An 18,748-nucleotide genomic window follows, 5' to 3' on the forward strand; every position below is an offset into this window, starting at 1 on the left:
TTAAGATAAGAAATCTCAAACTTGTTCCAAATGCCATGCCTGCTGTCCTGGTTCCCTGCTATGATGGTGATGGACTCTTATTCTTCTGCAATGGTAAACCCAAATCAAATCCATCTTCTGTAAGTTATCGTGACTATGGTGTCTTAGCACACCAAGTGAGAACAAACGAATCCACTGACATGAGACTCACCATATTCTTGCCTCTCAGTCCCACATGCTAGGGTTGCAAGGGTGCACTGTCATGCCTAGCTCTGAAAATTTGTAATAACCCATGTAAACAGCTATTTACCAATCTGAAATATAAGACTCCTTTTTATGAGGAACTCAATAAATATGAATGAGTTTCTGAGTTCAATCCCTAGTACTAACAACAAAAAAAAAAGGGGGAAGAAACATCTTTCTGGTATGCACTCATTGATAAGTGGATATTAGCCTAAAAGCTCGGAATACCCAAGACAACAATTCACAGACCATGTGAAGCTCAAGAAGAAAGAAGAACAAAGTGTGGATGCTTCAGTCCTTCTTAGAATGGGGAACAAAATACTCATGGGAGGAAATATGGAGACAAGGTGTGGAGCAGAGACTGCCATTCCAGAGACTGCCCCACCTGGGGCTCCATCCCATATACAGACACCAAACCCAGACACTACTGTGGATTCCAAGAAGTGCTTGCTGACAGGAGCCGGATATAGCTGTCACCTGAGAGGCTTTGCCAGATGGATGCTCGCAGCCAACCATTGGACTGAGCACAGGGTCCACAATGGAGGAGTTAGAGAAAGAACTGAAGGAGCTGAAAAGGTTTGCAATTCCATAGGAATAACAACAATATCAAACAACCAGACACCCCAGACTTCCAAGGGACTAAACCACCAACCAAATTGTATACATGGAGCGACCCATGGGTCCACCCGCATATGTAGTAGAGGATGACCTTGTTGGACATCAGTGTTAGGAGAGGCCCTTAGTTCTGGGAAGGCTCAATGCACCAGTGTAGGGAAATGCCAGGGAGATGAGGTGGGAGTGGGAGGACAAGCACCCTCATAGAAGTAGAGGGAGGGAGGATGGGATAGGGGGGCTCCATAGGGAAAACCGGGAAAGAGGATAACATTTGAAATGTAAATAAATAAAATGTCCAATAAAATTAAAAGAAAGAAATCTCTCTAACAAATTCAAATCAAATTTCTCAAAGAGTTGATGCTGACATCTACAAAATATTGGAATTAAGATTCTTAGTAGAGGAAGCTGGAGATAATGGCTCTTGTTGCTCTTATAGAGGACCCAGGTGTAGCTCCTAATAACCATATGGTGGTTCATAACCATTCATAGCTCTAGTTCCAGGTGATCTAACACCCTCTTCTGAGCTTCATGGGCAGTGGACACATACATAGTTTCTGTAAAAACAAGCAAGTAAAAGACTCATAGAAATAAAAGAATTACATAAAAAGTTAAATTTAGGAATAAAAATTATTACACAGAGATTAAGCAGGGCGAGGGCATTATACTCTGTCCTTTCTGATCAATATTACTCTAAGCAGCAAATTGCTTTAATAAATAAACTTAATTATAAAATGCTTTTCTTTTCAACATTCAAACCTCAAGTCAGTTAATAAAATCATATTGTTTCATTTTGGGTAATCATTATTGTTCAACTAATACACTATATATAAGTATTATTTTTTAGATTGTTAAGGTGAAATACATTACAGATTCAGGTTGCGAAGATGTATTAAGTCAGCAGACTTCTCTAAAATATCGTAATGAATTTTAAAGGTGTAATGATGTTCTTCAGCAGCCTAGAGTACACGCATTTATTTGTCTGCATTATATTCCCATTGTTACTTAGACTCATGTTGAACTCTTGGGATTAGGTAATGTTCATATCTCAGCTGCCCAAAAGCACTTGTGTGTGTGTGTGTGTGTGAGTGTGTGTGTGTGTGTGTGTGTGTGTGTGTGTATGTGTTGCCCATGCATGGCCATGAACATATCTAACTAATGTTTTCTTAATAAATATTAAGAGCTGAAATTTATACAACATGAACTTGAAATAAATAGAATTCCTATACTTGGTTTGTTATAAAATAAAAATGAAACTTAGACAAAGCATTAGTAAGGGAACCCACCCAAGGTGATTCAAATACATTTTCTGTACATGATTTTAAAGGTCACATTACAGAAGCATTTCAACAACTACTGAACACTGTTTTTTTAGTTGCCTTTGTCTTCAGTCAGATACATCAAATGAAGATGCAGAATGAGGTTTTTTACCTCCTTGCTAAATCATAAATAAATTTCTAATGGGCCTTATATTTATCAAAATGGAGACTGAAGTTCTCTAAAGATCTAAATCAGCTTCACTAAGTTCAGTGTTTTTTTTCTGAGATTTTACTTCTTATTTCAGAACTTATATAACCTTAAGTTAAGGAAAGCAGTGCTCTGTAAATCAGGATTCTTTTAAAACTATTTCTTCAGCAAATTGGTAACTATGCGGTAAAATGATACAGAAGAAACAGAGGGAAAGTATTTTTATAGTGCTGAACTTATAAAACAAAAAGATGAGCGGCCAACACATGGCTGCAACTGTTTGCTGTCTATGCACATTCCATGGATATTTGGACAATGGTATCTACTGTACAGATAATCCAACAAGAAATACCACTTTTCCTTCAATCACATGTGTATTTTAAACAGTGTTTTCCTTGCCATGAACTTTTGGGCAGTTGCTGCTCATTACCTTTTGAAGTCTTTTTTTTGTTGTTGTTGTTTTGTTTTTGTTTTTGTTTTTTGCTTTGAAGTAGTTTGAAACTCAAACAGTTCCACAACTGTTTTTATTGTCAATGTAAGTGCATTTGAACATCAACTTGATAACAATGTGATTTTTAATCAGCAATTGTAGCGGTGGTAGATTTTTTAAAAAGATGTTAGAAATGTATGTGTTTGCTTACTGTGTTTGAAACAGTAGAGAGATTATTTTAAGTGTTGGGGTTTCTTGTACAAAGTCCAAGGCGTCTTCATTATATTTAGGAAATATGGGACAAAAAGAGTGACAGAAAATTCTACAGTCTGGATAATAATGTTCTTATAGGGCATAGGTTATTGAACAAAAATTCAACTTTCTGGTCTGGTGTTCCTCCTTATAAGGTGTTGGTTAGGAAAACCAAAAGACTCTCAAAATAATATAAGTACCTACAATTTCTCTTTGATGCCAATCAGAAACAGGGGATAACATCCTATTGTTAAATAGACCATACTCCTTGATTAGAAGCAGCAATTATTCTGGAAAGTTCCTCTCTATTGGCTAGTTTCCACAATGACAGAGGTGCCATGCATGTTACTGGGAGATAAAAGGCATTGACAGTACTACCCTATAGACTACTGTATCAGCGCATCAGGCAGTATGTATCCACTTGTACAGTGGTGGAATGGTTGTTATGGAAGTCACCAACAGCTCTCAGATTGGCTTTGAGGCTCACTCCATTAGAAGGAGTCCATGCCTAGTGTTATAAAAATCCAGCCCAAAACCCATGCCTGGGGAGGTTATAGGCCATGTTGAGTTGCTTAGTTTCATTTTTTCCACTAAACCAAACAGTGGGAAGAACGTTTGTGTAGGGAAAATGAGAAAGGCCAAAGAAGATAGAGAAAGGAGTAACTAAAGAATTTTTTAAGTGTATATGAAATACTACTATTTTTTAAGTTTCATTTTGTTTTCATATAAATTTTAACTGGAGTTACTCTACACAAGAGTTTATGATCCTCCCAGAAGCTACAGGTTGCCAAATGAAAGGTTCAAATAAAAACATAACTCCCCCTATATTGTTAGCAGGGACGTCCTAGAGTCACTCAAAGCAAAATGAGCCATTGTCACCGCTCTCGGCTGTTCACCAGAACTTGATGATAAGACCTTATTGCTGATGACATGACATATATTGATCACAGGACATGAAGAAATAAAGTTGATACTTACTGGAAAGCTTCCTCCCTTCTTGCAGTTTTCATAATTTCAAACTGTGTGGTGCAGTCTTCTCGAGGGAAGGAGACATTATCAACAGTCTTTCCCAGCTAAGAATCATGCAAACAACAGTAACAAGCAGCATGGAAAAATAATCCCATGCACATAATAGTGGCACAAATGCGTTGTGGATAACTGACTGGTTTATGGTTGGGTTCAAGGCCTGTTGCACAAGAGGAAACACACACCTGACACAGTAAATCTGACCAAAAACCCATATATGGGAAGCTCACTGAATCAAGGGGTTAACTTTTTATCATTAGCTTGATAAATGGATAGAGAATCAAACTATTGTCACAATTCATATCTCTCTACTCATAATTAGTGCAGCTTTCAGACTTCATCAGAGAAGCTGTATTGCTCAGTAGACAATGATTACCAGTGACAACTGATCAAAGTACAGAGAATAAATTTGTCTTAGCGTTTCTATGGCTGTCATGAAATGCCAGGGTTAAAAGCAACTTGGAGAGAAAGGGGTATATTTAATCTTACATCTTGTAGTGCATCACCCAAGAAAGTCAAGCAGGACCTCCAGGCAGGAACCTGGAAGCAGAAACTAATGCAGAGGCTATGGAGGAACAAGGCTTATGGATTGCTTGTGAATACCTCATGGCTTGTTTATCCTGCTTTCTTATAGTATTCAGAGCTACCCACCTGAGCAGGAACCGCATCACCCTCAGTGAGGTGGGCATTTCCATATCAATTATCAATGAATAAAATGCCTCTACAGGTATACCCACAGGCCAATCTGATGAGGGTATTTTCAAAGGTGAGTTTCCCTCTCCCCAAATTACTTTAGCTTGTGTCAAATTGACATGAAAACTAGCCAAGCACAAAGTATCAGTTGAGTACTCAGCCATAAGTGATATATATCTGTTATCATCTCACCCAAGGTTCAGGGGCCATCATGGAAGAGGATGTTTAAAAGAATATAAACCCAGAAATCAGGAAGGAGAAGAGTAAAATATTCTAAACATAGTTAGACTCCTCCTCGAACAAACTCCCAGCAGCTCTTGTTGCCAGCATAAGATCAATCTAGTCAAAATTCCACAGTGCTGGGAGGTGTGGCTCATAAGCCCTCACAGCCAGTTGAGAAAGATATTGACATTTGGTGCCTGCTGCAGAAAAAAGAAGCAGTTTTTGTTAGTAGTGTGAACCATGGTAAGTCAGCCATACTTCCATACAAGCAGCATCAGACTCAGTGGGTTAGCAAGAAGAAGAAAGAAGGAGAATGAGGATGAGGAAAAGGAAGAGGAGGAGGAGGAGGGGGAGGAGGAGGAGGAGGAGGAGGAGGAGGAGGAGGAGGAGGAGGAGGAGGAGGAGGAAGAAGAAGTGGCCCTGAAGTTGTGAGAAGTGTGAGAAGCGGGAGGGTCTGGGAAGAGTTGAGAGGAAAAGAACAGGAATAAATATGATCAGAGTATGCTGCATACATATATAAAATTCTCAAAGAATTACTACAAATATTATATTATTTTTAAAACATAAACACCGTGGCTATTCTAATTTCTGTCCATAGACATTAAAGTTATCTGTACTGAACTTTATGTAAGGAGAATAATTGGGAGTAGAGAAAGAGTTAGAAATTTAGGAAAGGGGGTAAATTCTCAGAGACAGCTTAAAATGTTCATATGGAATGTCTCGTTAAGCATCCTTCTTCAAAGTTCCTATCACTGCCTACTTAAAATAAGCTAGAAGAGAAATCTTGGCTCATGAACTGGCCAGAAAGCTATAAATGTCACAGTGAGGACAGTCAACATTATTGCTATGCCATCATGGAGCAGAGCTAATAATAGATAAAATTGGTGGCAATACATTGTTTAGCTGTCTCCCATTTCAAACACCATTCTGAGTGTGGGCTGTACACAAGAGTTTTGAACTGCCTGAAAAGTTAAAACCAACAGAGTAAGATACAGACAATTATTTCTTCTTTGGTTCGTTGTTCCAAAGAGGTTGAACATAGATTTTTGTGCCCAAAGCTCACACGTCCTGATGGATGCTGGACCGAATCCAGCTTCTTACCATCATAACATGACAAGCAAAAAATAAAAAGGACACAAAATAATAAAACAAACAAAAAAAAAAAACAAATGAGCATGGTGACAGAGGATGTAAACCCAGCGGTGTGTCAGTGGAATCAGACATCTCTTTGGCTATCTTTAGAGAACTCCAGAAGGAATTCGCAGATAAAGCAAACTGTGAATTATGACCATTGATAAACACTTAGCAGGTTTGAGTTGAAAAATTGCCCTTAAGCATGGATTTAATTAATCAATTAAATTAATTAGAATCATTTTACCAAAGTTTGATCAGTTCTATAGTCAAGATGCAACTTTACCATCTGAACAAAGTATTTTAGTTACTCAAAAATCAGGTATATTTGCCTCTAAAATGCTTTCTAATAGCATATGTGTTTGATAAGAATCTTTGCCACAATAAGGGAATTCACATTAATCTTTCCCTCCCAAGACAGTACTAAGAATCTATTCATCCAGAACTGGGCATAATAGCAAAAGCCTGTACTTCTAGCACTTGGAAATCTGAGGCAGGAGGATAGTGACTATGAGGTGAGTTTATGTTACAGAAGATGCTTTCTAAACCACATATATAAGTATATAAATAAATAGATTAATATATATATATACATAGAAACATGCATACATACATACATAGATGTATTTACTCATTGGCCTAAACACTAAGCATTTGCCCATATCAATGCATATTACTGAATAATTTTTGAGGAAATTCTGACACTATAAATTAGCAAACAAAATTAGTCTTTTGGGATGTGTTAAATAATATAATAAACTGTCAAAGTTGTAAATTTTTCTTTATAGAAAGCAATAAAGTTTAGAATTCTAAAGTAGGATTTAAAGTCACAGTAACTTGTCTTTGGATGTGTGTGTGTATATATATACATATATATACATATATAATGTACATATTAATAATACATGTACTGCGTACATATATAATAATAATTAATGGCTTCCTAAAACATATTAAAGATTCTTATTTTTTGTTGTGTGATAAAGGAAATAATAGAATAAACAAATGTATCTACACTATTTTATCTGCTTCAAATAGCTTTCAATTGTTATTTCCAATGTTTAACTAGAAATCTAGGAGAAGATGGTTTTGAAATTGTAGAGTATCTAGGGAGCTAGGTATTTGAATGTGGGGAATTGAGGGTGAAACGTGATTTTAAAGTCGCTCATGTAAAAAGTAGTAAAAAAAAAATGGCGGTGTTCTTTCCTATTAATCAACAAACAGGCAATTCTTTGTCCTCTGCTAAGTAGCAAACATTGTGAACATATTTATAGTTCCATACTTAGATATCTCAAACTACCAAGAGACTGATTGATGTCAGAAAAAGAACAGGCTACAGCTCTGTGGAATATATTCACACAATATTCAACAAGTATGTAAGACTAGAGAATGCCTAGGACTAAACAAAATGGTGGATAAAATTTTTCACATAAAAAAAGAAAGGTCTAGACAGAAAACTACAAACTTCAAACTATAAACTGTTTAGTTACACTAAGCTGTGGAAATCACATGTCCTAATTCACCAATTAGTGATATAAATGCAAGGGACATAAGATCAGAAGATTCAGTAATCAACGGAGAATTAAAGTTTATGTAGTCTTAGTTAGGGTTTCCATGGCTGTGAAGAGACACCATGACCAAAGCAATTCTTATAAAGGATAACATTTAATTGGGGCTGGCTTACAGTTTCAGAGGTTCAGTCCATTATCATCATGTTGGAAAGTATGGTGGCATGGTGGCAGACTTGGTGCTGGAGGAGCTGAGAGTTCTACATCTTAATCCAAAGGTGATAAAAAAGAGACCATCTTCCATAGGCAGCCAGGAAGAAGGTCCCTGTCTTTCACACTGACTGGGGCTTGAGCATAGGAGTCCTCAAAACTCACTTTCACAGTAATACACCTCTTTCAAGAAGGCCACACCAATCTAACAAGGCCATACCTCCAAATAGTGCCATTTCCCATAGGCCAAACATATTCAAACCACCATAATGTATACAATGGTAAGTACTTTTGGTGGCTTCAGAGAAGGTGAGAAATAAGAAAAGATAAGAAACATTCTTGCCTCTTCTAGGAAAAAATAATTGAAAAGAAAGTGGAGGAAACATAGCAGTGGCAGGAGGCTAGAAATAGGGTAGAGATTCTTCTAATAGTCGGTTCAACAGTCAATGAATATTTAGAAAAGAAGAGCGTTCAGAAAAGGAATGGCTTGAGTCAGAGACATGCTTGAGAAGGCATCAGCTGAAAGTTGATGGCCAGAGAGATATGTAAGTGAAGAAGAGGGTGGAGATAAAAAAAAATGGAACAGAGTGTATTTGCATGGATCACAATAGAAAGCAAGGTTGGTCACACTATTATCTAATCCTGTAGAGTAAGAAGAAGAGTGAATGTAGGCCACAGGAAAATGAATTTGGTTTTGAGCATATGAAGATGTCTATAAGGTGTCCAGAAGATATTACAAGAGAGTAGTAAATCTAAGAGAAAAGATGAAGTCTAGGAAGATGATTTTAGAAGTAACCAATGGGGAGGTCACCACAACATGAAACAGACATTATGGTTGGAAATTGAAAAGAAAAATACCCAGAAGGTCTGTGGGAGAAGGCAAAGGTTTTGTAAGCCAAGCAACATAATTTGCCACAAAATTGCTTGAACAACTTCTTCAAAATTCATTGAAGTAAATGATAAAAATGATATCAATAAGATATAAAAGTAACAAGTAATATTAGTTATAAATAAAAGGTAACTATCCGTCATAGATATTGTATGAATGAAAAAGTGGAAATTTAACTGATGTACAATATTGTGTTTGGCCAGAACATCTGGCAAAACCTGGATCTTGTTTTCATCTGACTTTGTTCCATATAGTTCTTTTATTAGTGACTTTCTGACTCTTATGAAAAGACATCTGATAAAGGCAACTTAAGAGCGCATTTTAGTTCAGTTTGGAAGACCAGTTTAACATGGCAGGGGGGCTATGGCAGGAGCTAGCTAACATGGCTGTCCACACACTCAGGAAGCAGAGGGTGAATGCCTATGTTCTACTCATTTTTTTCTTCATTCAGCTAGTGATATCAGTCATAGCCCGATCTTGCCACTGAGTTAAACCTCTGCAGACACACCCTTAGAAATACATCCAAAGGTTTGTTTCTAAAGTGATTATAAATCTTGTCAAGTTGAAAATGAGTATTAACCATTACACTCCTCCATATGCAAAGCACACTGGGAAGTTGTTATGTATTCGGTTTAATGCTTGCATTATGTTATTATGGTTTCCTATACTGCATGAGACTCTGTTTGTAAGAAGCTGAGGGTCCCTGCTTCTAGTTGGTTCTGATTGGTAAATAAAGTGCCACAGCAGGGGTGATTTGAGAAGACACAGATTCAGGCTACAGAGATAACTCAGCAGTTAAGAGCATCCAATGTGCTCTGAATGGATCTGAGTTCATTTCTATGTTATTGGGCAACTCTCAACCAACTATAGCTCCACCTCAAGGAAATCTAGTATCTTCTTTTGGGTTCTGCGGACACACATACAATTATGGTATATACTCATACATAGACACAAATGATTGCATGCTTTAAAAACAATTTTAAACTAAGTCTTAATGACACAGATTTTCATCAGTTGGATTTGGACTAGCAAATTCCATTGCAGAAAACATGGTAAGATGATCTGACTGAAGTCTTCTATTGTAAACTTCCCAGTTCTAAATTATTTTTTTAGCTAAAAATGAACAATTCATATATGCACAGCTTTCACCAAGAGATCTAGTTTTTCTAACTAAAGGAGGTACATTTGAGCTCAAAAACAATAACACCTAGCACGAGTCTTAATAGTTTCAGAAGACCCTCTGTCCTTTTTATCCAGTCATACTGGATAAAATATCATGTTACTTGTTTTTACTGTTACTGTAGTTGAACTACTGCATAGAAGAAAATCACACTTAAGTGAAATCATCTTAAAGTAGAATTATATCTTTAAAATGCAATCCAGCATATGTTCTTAAACTGACTGATGCTATTGAATGCTTAGTTTCTCCTGGAGTAAGTTAAAGAGAAGAAGCACTATCCTACAGTGCATCTAATCTCAGAGCATTTTTTCATAGTCTTATGTTACATTATCTTCTTGTGACAGATAGGAAAATAAATTTGCAGTACATTAAATATTTTCCAAGGTTAAAAAAGTCAAATTAAATCTCAAGCTCAATATGTTCTGAGTTCACTTATAATCCGTTTCCACTATATTACCCAAGCCTGTTATGGAAATAATTGCATAAAGGATATTTTGGGGTTTGAAGTTTCCAAGTACCCATTCAGTGTGACAGTTGATTTCTAGTATCTTCTAAAAGTGTCCTTTCTAAAAGTTAACTTGGTACCTGAAAATTTGCTATGACTAAGAAAAAGAGACCATATATTTCTAAAATATAATTTATAGTAGCCGCTTAAAAAATAATTTCACACCTTTCAACTTGACATGTATTCTCCAACTGAAATGGAGTCTAACCATGCAACAGGATAAAACCTTAAATAATTTTAGAAGTTGTGTTTGTGTAAAAGTTATGCTCACAAATTAGTTATATTTTAAAAGCTTCTTCTATAAGTACACATAATGCATTAATCTAAATACACAATGAAGGCAATTAATAGGCTGCTTAGGATTTGAAGTGACCATCGAGATGCCCTTCAGCTAAATGCTAGGAAATTGAAAATACTATTCAGGGCTGAGCTTCATGGCTTTACCACATTATGGGATTTGGCTCTTTCTGCTTTTCTCAATGATGAGCACTTGAGTATTTCAAGGTTATCATTTTCATTATACAGGGAGAGTTTTCTTCCACTGTACTGTGCTTGAATGTGAAATCCCTACCCTCTTTGCCCGTGCCTGTGTTATAACTGGAAACCATTTAGGAGTGACATTCTAACCTACTCTACTATGTCAGGCACCAGAATACTTCACAGACGTATCACTTCTGAACTGATCAGTCATCCATTGATATTCTAAGCATCTGGATTTGAAAGATAGTGTTGATTACTTTCCTGTTCTTATTCTCAGAGACAGATTCTTACAAAGCATATCTAAAGAAGTCAGACCTATAAAAAAAAAGTCATAGGAAAAATAATGTGAAAGGTTCTTTTAAATTCTTTTATTCATGCCAAGAAAGCTAGGTAATAAAATAACTCCACTATTCAAATAACATAGCTCAAGTCATGGGTAAGGGAAGAGTATTGTCTCTTTGATAAAATATTGACATCTCTAGGGTACACCGTAATCATACCCTACACTGCAGTGTAGGTTAGATTGCTCAGGACATTTCTCAGTGTTTATCACCATCATTTGTAAATTATTCACAGGTCTGAAAAAGTTTGTGAATTTTGACTTTTCCAAACTCCTACATGTTTTTAATTGTCTGGATTGTACATTTTGTTCTATCTTATTCAAATTGAGCTGTTATTTGTGAAATGGTTATGAAGAATCTACTATATCCAGTCACCTTTATTCAAGTCTTCATTAGAACAGGAATCACTGATCTGAGTGGAATGTGATTTATTCTTTAAACATTGATGAGCTAGAAGCTTGGTCTCCTATATGTTAGTGTTTAAGCCTTGAGCAAGAAGTATGAGGTAGGAACTAGTATAAGATAATTAGGGCACTGAAGACATTATATCTGAAGATACTAATGAAGTCCTCAGGTTTTTGTCCTAGTTTGATTTCTGCTGATGATAAACATTACAACTAAAAGCAACTTACGGAGAAAAGATTCATGTATCTTATATTTCTAGATAACAGTCCCACCACTGAGACAACTATGAGTGGTAACACAAGTCAAAACCCTGCAGCAGAGACCAGAGAGAAACAGCTTACTGCCTTGTTTCCAGGCTTATGCTCAACTACCTGTCTTAAAGAGCCAGACCCATGTGTTCAGGATTGCACTGCCCTTTAAGTTGCGACCTTCTACACCAATAGGTAAGCAATAATTGCCCTCAAAGAAACACCAACGGTCAATCTGATGGAAGTAGTTCTCCAATTGAGGTGTCTTCTTCTCAGTTATGCCAACTTAACAGCCCAAATTAGCCATCTCAGTTTTCAGGAGAGTAGGGTTCTGTGTAGAGCCATTTCGTGCTCACTTCTGTACCATATTGGGATACAACTAAGAAGTAGGATATACTCTCACCAGAGGCCAAACCTTCCACTTTAATACTTCAAACCTCTGAGCAAAGATAAAAGCCCATTTGTTCTTAATTCATCAGGAATTATAACAGGAAATGAACCAATAAAGGTACCATAAAAATATTTGTACAGAATTTGGTTATGTGACATCTTTTCTGAGCCCTAAATTTCGTTAGTAAATTTTACGTGGCTTTTAAGCTATTTGAGTCAAAATTATAAACAGAACTCCTCTCCCCGCAAAAAATAGTCTTGTTTATTTAAAAGGTAGCTTTATTTAAAAGGTAGCTCAATTAAGAATGCCCTTAATTCTTTTCTCTAATTAATGCATGTATTAAAATACAGCTGTGTTATTATCCTACATCCAGCTAGACCTAAGAAATATGTATCAAGTGGTATAGTGTGAGGAGCCGCCCTCACATTCACCATTGCAAGATGGCGCTGACATCCGTTTGACCAACTGACAAAACAGGTGGAGTGTGCTAGTGCACTGCCTCACCTGTGACACAATACCGGCCAACGGGCTACAGCCAACCATTGGGTGCCACGTCCTAGGCGGGGAGCAGTTTCCTATATAAGGGCTGGGATTTTGCCCCCTCGGGGTCCTCTTCATCTGTAAGCTTATGCTCTCCCTCTCAAGACGCATAAAAGCTTTACTGCAGAAGGATCCTGTGTGTGCCGCGTCGTTCCTGCTGGCGGGAGGTTGCGCGGGCCAGTATAGTCTACAACAAAAGAAATACTAGGTATAAAAATTTCAAATATGAGAGAGGTACACTGAATTCCAGCATTTTATTCTATCTTAATGAAACTAGTTTTAAGATGTCACCCATGGTGATAAGCATTTTACAGCTTTAAGGTGTAGGTCTTGGTCCCTTAGCAATCCCTTCATATTTTTTATATGTAAAGACATTAAGACCTAAGAGAACACTTAACACAGCCTGATTTCAGTTCAGCCACTTTTCAACTATTGCCTTATGAGTGAGTAAAGGCTTAGCTAAAATCTACAGCAGAACTCAAATACAGTACAAAACTGTTAAGACTGTTATCCCTGTACAGTTAGCGCTAAGCAAGGAAAACCAAAAGCAACTACAGGTAGGAAAAAAAAATATGAGGAAGGCAAGGACCAAATTTCCTAAATTGAAGTAAAATTAAAGCAATGTTTTGTAGTTTCCCTGGCGCTAGCAAAGAAAAATTGTGAGACTGTGGACAGGGTGTCTATTCTAAAGTAAAATTTCTTCCTTATTAACAAGAACATCAAACACCTACCCAATAGACAAGAAACTCATGAAATAGTTTCAGAGTAAATGCATATTCATGAATCCTATAGAAACTTATTTAAATTCAAAAAATCTATTCTAAACTATCTATAAAAAAAAGAAAAGAAAGAAAGAAAGAAAGCATGAATACCAGAAAAGTGGCTACAATCTCAAACTGCAAATTGTAAAGCACCATTTATCTAATACAGAGAGATATTTGGTCAAAGGAGAAAATAGAAAGTGGATACACAGTGAATTGCTTGCATATGCCACTTAAATTTTTCTGCAGCATGAATAATTAGATCAGGAAACAGGTGAAAGGAGAGCAGACAGATGGTAAACAGCACTCGCCTTTGAAATGCTCCCCGAGTCAAGAACTGAACATCCTTTTCTTCCTTCCTTTCCCTTTCACCAGACACAGGCAAGCACACACTCACTCCTAATTCTCCTAATTTCTTCTTCTCACTGTGAACCTGTCTCTCCGCCCCCAACTTGTTCTGAAGAAGCAAGGAGCTTCCTAAAAACCAAAGGAGACATTTCTAGCAAAATTGAATGGAAAACATTCTGAGACAGTTTTCATAGGAAGTGCCAGTTTTGACAGATTTCTGCCCCAAGACCCCCACAGATCATTAGAATAAATTGGGTCTCCATCTCAAGATTGCTTTCAATGCTGTAACTGAGTGCTACAAAATAGTATTACACTTCCAGGCAATGAGATGGCTCAGTAGGATAAGCGCACTTGGAACCAAGCTTGATCCCCAGAGTTCAATCCCCGGAATTCGCATGGTAGAAAAAGAGTCCCACATTGTCTTCTGATCTTTCTGTATACTACCCACTCAAGTAAGTTCACACACACACACATACACACACACACACACACACACACACACACACACACACACACACACACACACACACATATTCCTTCAATGTACTCTCAAAGAGGAGCTGCAAGGTCACAGCACCAAAGAATTTAGGGTCGGCTTAGCTCAGATTTAAAAGTAGTCCAAGATACAGCTGGAGTTGGAGATACTCACTATAACTTAGTCTAAAAAATAGACATATTCTACCTAAGAGCTCTCAGCCTCAATTTCTATACAATAATTGCTAAGGCAGAAATACACCTCAACCTCAACCGGGCCTTTCTACTGAGAAAAGCAGCTAACCTAAACACTCTGAGCAATGACTTCATCTAACCTCCTGACCCAACATGAACTCCTACTCAAACTACAGAAACTGAAACGTGGTTCTTGTGAATAATCTTCACTGTAAACTTCATTGGATTTAGACTTACATAAAGCACATATCCCTGGGCATATGTCTAAGGGGGGGATTCCAGAGAAGTTTAATTGGATGGAATCATTGCTGGATGGAAGACATAGCCTGAATGGGAATGACACCATCCCAGGAAATGTTGGCCCCAGATGAATAAAGGAAAAAAAGGAAGAAGCTAATTGAAGAATCAGTATCTATTTCTCTTTGCTTCTTAGACATAGCCACAATGTGGCCATGTGTTTCATGTTCCCATTACCATGTCTTCTCATGGTGATGTGCTATATTCTTTCTCAAATCGTGATGCAAAAATAAATTCTTCTTTCTTTAAGTTCCTTCTAACAGGTATTTTGTCCAGAGATAAAAAAATTGACTAATAAAGAAAATTGATACCAAGAAGTGTGATTGCTGTTGTAATAAGCCTGTGTGGTTTTCAGATAGTTAGAAATGGCTTATGGGAAGAATATGGAAAAGGTTAGAGCTATGGATGAAAGAAGGCTTAGAGTGTTTTAAGAAGAACTTAATGAGACATTCTGATGATAATGTGAAAGACCAGAAGCCAATGGAAACATGGACAGTAAAGGGCAGGTTTCAGAGGGGAACAAGGACTCTACTGGGACCTGGACAAGGTCTCTACCAGAAACACTAATGGCTGGAGGCCATTAGTGTTGCATTCTAGAAAAGAATCTGGCTGTATTATGCTCATGTCCTGAAAATTTGGTTAAGACTAAATTCTTAATAGATTAATTAAAATAATTCTTTAATCTGTTTGTCACAGGACATTTCAATATAATTTTCAGGATGAAGCACCATGGTAACCACTTGTGACTTTACTCACATTTACCATGAGAGAAAGGCAAATAAGTAGAGAAGAAGAGCAAGCAAAATGTGCAGTTCATCAGCCAAAGGAGCTTGAATGACGTCAGTGTCGAAGACAGGGTTAGTGAAGAAATTGATGGTAATTATCAAAGGACTGATGTCATTCCTGAGGAATCTCAGACTTTACCCTGGGAAAATAGAAAAGATGCCTTGAGAGTAGCATTTACAAAAATCAACTTAAAATGGATGATGAACTGAATGTGCAGTTGATTAGAAAATTAATAAAAAGTTACTAACACTTTTTTAAAGAAAATACACAGTCGACATATGACAATGTATTCCACATGACTAATCATTGAGAAATGCCAAATAAAATCACAAAATATCACTAGACTGATTTTAAGTGGTTAGTATCAAAAGGTGAATGATGGTATTGATAAAGAAAAATCTTCCATTTTGTTGATAAAAATATAAATTAGTGTATCCATTATTGAAAACTATGAATGTTCCTCAAATACGCACTCTAACAACAGACCCTAGGTCCCACTGAAAACCCTTTCTTATAAAACAAGGCAAATGAATTCTAAGCAACAGCACCCAATATCCTCCTTACACATATATACATTTTTACATACACACAGACAAACAAAAGAAATTCTGTCATAGGTGAGAATATAGGTAAACTTTCAAGACATTATGCAAGGGACATGAACTGGACATAGAAAGACAATCTATACATGTCCTCACTTACAAATATAATCTAAGAGGTCTTTGGTCCACTTGGACTTCAGATTTGTACAGGTAAGACACAAGAGTCCACTTTTGTTCTTCCACATGTAGCTACCTAGTTTTGCCAGCAACATTTGTTGAAGGTGCTGTATTTTCTCCATTGTCTATGGTTGAACTCTTCATCAAAAAATAGGTGGCTAGAAGACAGTCAGGTGGTGTGTAAGTCCTCAATTCTATTCCGTTGACCAATGAGTCTGTTTCTATGCCAGTATCGTGCTCTTTTTGTTACTATAGCACTATAATACATCTTTAAATCTGGAATGGTCATAGATCCAGCAATTTTTCTGTGGTCCTGGATTGTTTTTTCACAACTTGGATCTTCTGTGCTATAAAAATGTTAAGATGTTTTTTTTCAATCTCTGTGAAGAACTGCATTGGAATTGTTGAAGGGATTGTATTGTATCTGTAGATTGTTTTTATCAAAATATTTCATAATATGGTATCTTGCTCGATTTGTTGTTGTCAGTGTCTTGTCATTAATCATCTTAAAAGTCTCTTACTTGCTTCATTAGATATATTCCAAGATTTACTTTGAGTGTATTGTGAATGCTATTTTTTCCCTCAATTTTTCTTACATTGTGTTTGTCATTTGTATATAAGAAGACTACTGACTTTTGTGTATTAATTTTGTATCCTGTCACTTTACTGAATATGTTAACCACCTGTAGAAAATTTCCAGTGGTTGTTTATGGTCTTTTCTGAGTAGAACTATATCCTCTGAAAACAAAGATCCTGTTAGTTTTCCCTTTTTTATTTGCATCCCCTTGATCTCTTTTACTTGTCATATTGCTGTAGCTAAGACTTCAAGTACTTTCTTGAACAGGAGTGGGGAGAATGAGCATCCTTGTTATTGGTTCTAGTAGAAATTCTTTGAGTTTTTCTCATTAAAAATGATGTTGACTGTTAGCTTTCTGTGCATTGCCTGTATTATGTTAATATATGTCCCCTGTAACTCTATTCTTCCCAGGACTTTTATGATGAGCAGATTCTGAATTTTTGTCAGTGGCTGTTTCTGCATCAATAAGATAACACAGATGACTTCTGATTGGCTCAAGGTCTCCCTCCATAAGAGAACACCTATACCTAGAACCATTGTTGAACTCAAAATCTTTGTCTTGACAGGTAATAGGCCATAGGTGAGAAGCTATTACTATTCTGCCAAATAGGCAAAGTATTACACTGAATCCTAATGACAAAATTATACTCACATATTATTGCATCTCTGAACCCTCATCAGAGAAATGTCTATTTATTGTAGATTGTGATGAACATAGAGACAACGAACCAAGCTGAAAAAAATAAGAGACTGCTCAGCCCTTAATGGAATATCTTCATGGCATTCCTCCTCACAAACCTTAGGTATCATTGCAGAAGAGGCAAAAAAGAGTATTAGAATCAGAGGTGGTGGGAAACTGCAAGAAGAAGTGTTTTTAAGATCCAGCAGGACAGCTAGCTGCACATATGAACTTAAAGCAGTTGTAAGAATATCCACAAGACCTGTGCAACCTTGAGTCAGACCAAATTTCATTATGGCGAAGCAAATTGGCCATGAAATCCTACCCATAGCTCTAGAGCTTTGACAATTATTAGCTGCTAAGAGAAGGAAAATGCATTTTTTTCTTAAAAAATAACAATTGGTAAGCTGACCACATGCCAATGAAATAGTAAACATTCAAAAATATTTGGGCAGCACAAATTGGTCTTGGTAAGTTTTTTAAAAACCAAAGGACACAAGATTATTTGTAGGGAAAAGTTGAGGAGGATCTGGGAAGAACTGGTGGAGGGTATGAATATGGTCTAAACCTGTTGTAAGAAATTCTCAAAGAGGTAATGAAAAATAAATAAAGCTAGACCTTTCTTTTGAAAGACTAAAAGTGATGTCTTCAAAAGCCTTAGTCTATTAAAGAGTTAAAATGAGAGACACAAATTATGAAATTGTTGAAATCAGATTAGTCTTCTAATGTTGCATCCAGTTAAGGGGTTTATAAATATATTTAAACCAGCAAAAAAAAAAAAAACCCAGATTTTTTTAGAAATAAGTATTTAACATAAATTGACATCCCCATAAGAGATTGACTTTAAGTATTGCAAATACTTAATAGTTTAGTAGAGAATATTTGCTTAGAAAGTAATTAAGGAAATCAGTTTTTAATGAAAGCAATTAACATATTCACAGTGCTTCTATTTAATATAATTGCTTAATATTAATGTGCAGCATCAACAGTTTAAGTTAGTTTCCATTTGATATAGAACATCAAAGCTTTCTATTGAAATTAGAGTTAGTTAAATGACCTGTATTTCCAGAAGTATGGGGTGTTTAAGGATAGACGTTGCAGAAGCATTTCAACATAATTGAAAATTATATTGGAAGATCCCATTATTGGTCTTTGTAATC

Source organism: Arvicanthis niloticus, chromosome 16 (genome assembly GCF_011762505.2).
Source record: "Arvicanthis niloticus isolate mArvNil1 chromosome 16, mArvNil1.pat.X, whole genome shotgun sequence".
NCBI lineage: Eukaryota > Metazoa > Chordata > Mammalia > Rodentia > Muridae > Arvicanthis > Arvicanthis niloticus.